Consider the following 4045-nt stretch of genomic DNA (forward strand, 5'->3'; position numbering starts at 1 on the left):
TTAACAAATGGGAAAACACGCGGAAGAATGCACGTGGACCTTACCCCATGCCATGTGGAAAAATGAACTCAAATAGTTTAGAGACCCAAATATAAAATTTAAAACTGTTAAGCTCCTCAAAGACAGGGGGAAGTCTTCAGAATAGTGGATTTGTCAGTGATTATTTGCATGTAACACCAAAAGCACAGGCGATGAAAGAAAAGAAAAATAGAGTTCTATCAAACTGTAAAACTTCATCAAAGGAAACAATCCCTAGGTGTGGTGGTGCACACCTGTAACCCCAGCTACTAAGGCGGCCCAGGCAGAAGCACTACGAGTTCAAGGCCAGCCTGAGCAACTTGATGAGATCTTATTTCAAAATAAAAAGTTATTTTTTTAAATTTTTTTTTTTTTTGTCTTTTTGAGACATGGTCTCGCTCTGCAGTTCAGGCTGGCCATGAGCTCGCTCTGCAGCCCCGATTGGCCTTGAACTCGCAGTGATCCTCCTGCCTCAGCCTCCCGAGTGCTGGGACTGCAGGCTTGCACCACCACGCCTGGCAAAATAAAATTTTTAAAAGGGCTGGGATATAGTGGTAGAGAGCTTGTCAAGTATGTGTGAGGGTTCAATTCCCCAGCACTGGAAAGAAAAAAAGAAAAAAAAAGGAAGGAAGGCAGGAAGGAAGGAAAGAAGGGAAAAGGAGCTCAATCAACAGTGAAATATAACCCATGGAACAGAAAAAAATATTTCCAAATCATTGTCGGGCATGGTAGCACAGACCTGTAATCCCAGCACTCGGGAGGCTGAGGCAGGTGGATTGTTACGAGTTTGAGACCAGCCTGGGCTACAAAGTGAGCTCAAGGCCAGCCTGAACTGCATAGTGAGACCGTGTCTCAAAAAAAAAAAAGAAAGAAAGAAAGAAAAGAAAAGAAAACAAAAGAAAAGAAAGAAAAAAAGAAAGAAAGAAGGAAAAGAAGGAAGGAAGGAAGGAAGGAAGAGAGAGAAAGACAATGGGGATATAGCTCAGTGGCATAAGCACTTGCCTGGGAAGCCTGAGATCGTGAGTTCACTTCAGGTACCAAAAAAAAAAAAAAAAGCCCCTGGCTAGTGTGGCTGTGTGGATACCAGACATAGGCTGGTTCCCGAGCCTGCTGATCCCCAGCTTTGCCATCTGTCCTCTTCTCCAGGGCTCTCTGTAGGGAGGGTCCTGTATGTCCTAAGATGTTACCAAGCGGTTGAGGGTCCTAAATTGCCCCGACTGGGCTCTTGCCTGCCTCAGCCTCCCAGTGTGCTGAGATTACTGTATCAGCCTATGCCGCCAGGCCTAGTCTCATAGTCTTGATCTCCCTGCAGGTCCAAACAGCACCTTTACAAAGTTTGATGATGCTATCTCTGCTTGTAAACTATTTGGATAAAAGGAATGGATATATGTAGATAATTGCTGGAAAAATAGATTTTGTTTTCAACATGGGGATTGAATCTAGTGCCTTTACACTGGGCTACATCTTCATCTCCAGCCGTTTTTTAAAATTCTGATTTTTAGGGGGTTTTGGTGGTACGTGTCTGTGTGTGTGTGTGTGTGTGTGTGTGTTTTGTTTTGTTTTTTGAGACAGGATGTTGCTATGTAGTTCAGGCTGGCCTTGAAGTCACCATGTCCCAGGCTGGTTTTGAACTCACAGTGTTCCTCCTGCCTCAGCCTCCCAAGTGCTGGGATTACAATCATTCATCACCACATCTGGGTGAGGTACCAGATTTAAGCAGGACAGAAGCCATGATTTTAACAACAGCCAGTTCGGCTCAGACCACGCCAGAGAGCAAACAGAATGAGAAACACTGCCTTGTGAAGTTAGCTTTAGGTTTTTTTGTGCCTACCTACTTTTCCTGTCGGATTTTCCAGGCTATTCGTGTGGCAACTTCCAAGTGAGAACTCCAAGAAGCCGAATTGTCTTGATTCCTCCTAACACTGGCACAGACCATAAGGAACTATGAATGCCAACAACCCTAGAGTGACAGATGGTCTTTTTTTTTGTTTGTTTGTTTTGAGACAGGGTCTCGCTATGCAGTTCAGACTGGTCTTGAGCTCACTTTGTAGTCCAGGCCGGTCTTGAACTCACACGATCCTCCTGCCTCAGCCTCCTGAGTGTGGGATTATAGGCGTGCACCACCACGCCGGGCCTCAGATGGTTATTTTAAATCACAAACATTTATGCACAACCCAAATGCTGAGGTTTGGGGCAAAATATGGATCTAAGTCTGAGCATTGCGTATTTCCTTCCATCCTCAGGAGGGAACCTATTGAAAGTCAGGGTAGGGGCTGGGGATTTAGCTCAGTGGCAAAGCGCCTGCCTGGCAAGCGCAAGGTCGTGAGTTTGGTTCCTGGTACCAGAGGGGGGGGGGGGGAAGTCAGAGTAAAGGAAGAAAGAATGCTTTCAGTCAAAAGATGAAACAACTGGCAGAAGTGAGTCACCTGGGAAATGTTCACCCTAGGAAGTGTTCCTAAGGTTTGCAAAATTGAGTTGATGCGATCTTTATTGCAACTTTGTAAGAAGTTAGATGTTATAAAATTACTTTTGGGCCATCCACTGAAGGTTGAGATTAGACATAAGAGGGTAGTAAGATGATCTCCCAGGTTGGAATCATGGGATGTGAGTCTTTAAGAGAATATAATCATAAAGACAAAAATGGTAGAGCCATAGAGCAATTTATCAAAATTTTAATCATGCCAAAATTAAGTCTAATTTGATTTTAGGTTTAAAATCTCAAACCAGAAGTTTGGCGTGGTGGCACACACCTGTAATCCTAGCACTCTGGAAAGCTGACGCAGGAGAATCATAAATTCCAGCCCAGGCTGAGAAATTTATAGAGACCCTGTCTCAAAATAAATGAACCAGGCACGATGGCACACACCTGTAATCTCTGCACTCAGGAGGCTGAGGCAGGAGGATCGCTGTGAGTTCAAGGCCAGCCTGGGCTACACAGTGCGTTCAGGACCAGCCTGAACTACATAGAGAGAGCCTGTTTCAAAAAACCTAAATAAACAAATAGGTAGGTAGATAGATAGATAGACACACAGATAGACAGATAGGGGCTGGGGAATGTAGTTCACCGTGAAGGCCCAGGGCTCAATTCCCAATAACACACAAACATGCAGTCAAACCAAAAAATAGGACAAAGTGATTCCCAGACATTAAGGAATAGAAAAAAAGGTAGAGGCCTGGAAGTAAAGAGAAGTTTTCAAAAAAGAAAACAAGTCCCAAATTTAGAAGTTATAAGATGAACGTATGGAAAATACTGTGGCTTTTTATAGTGAAATATTCCATCAAAGCAGTCCACAGTTTCAGTCAGATCCCAAAACAATCCTTTGTAGAAAAAATTTTGGCACTATCTGTATTACACATTCGAATGATCCAGTTATATTTTTATACACTGTCTCTGGAATGTCACACAAAGGTGCTAAACTTGACACTTTGACGATTTAGCCTTGCCATACAAATAGAGTGAGCTAGGTATGTACACAGTTTGGCACTATGAATTGGTAATGCATTTCTTGAATAAATATCGTGATATGTTTAAGTATTTTGACATCTGCTTCTGAACTGTAAGGAGAGTGTGCCCCGGCTCCTCGGTTCCTCCCAAATGACTCAGTCTGGAGGGTGCAGCTTTCCTAACTCTTGTGGTCCCCAGGTAGTTTTTCAGTTAGATTTGGTTTGTTTTCCCCTTAAGATTTATAAATTAATCTACTTAATTTTTACCAAAGCTTTTTTGTTTGTAAAAGTACTAAGTATCCATCTGTTTCCCTTACCACAACGCGGAGTTTTCTGGCGAACTCCTGAGTAAGGCAGAACGAAGACGGCAACCCCAGGGTGGACAAGGGTCTGGGACGCGGCATTCAAGGCTGGAGATGTGATTGAACTCCGTGTGTTACCGCAGACCGAGAGTTAACTCCGTCCACTGCCCCGCTTCGTCAGGCCGTTTGTTAGAAACGCTGATTTCTGGACTTTGCCCTAGTCTTAGGGACTCAGGATCCCATGACGTTGTATGTGGGAATCCGTATTTTTTTTTTTTTTT

This window comes from Chinchilla lanigera, unplaced genomic scaffold (assembly GCF_000276665.1).
Source record: "Chinchilla lanigera isolate Chin_1 unplaced genomic scaffold, ChiLan1.0 scaffold00081, whole genome shotgun sequence".
Taxonomy (NCBI): Eukaryota; Metazoa; Chordata; class Mammalia; order Rodentia; family Chinchillidae; genus Chinchilla; species Chinchilla lanigera.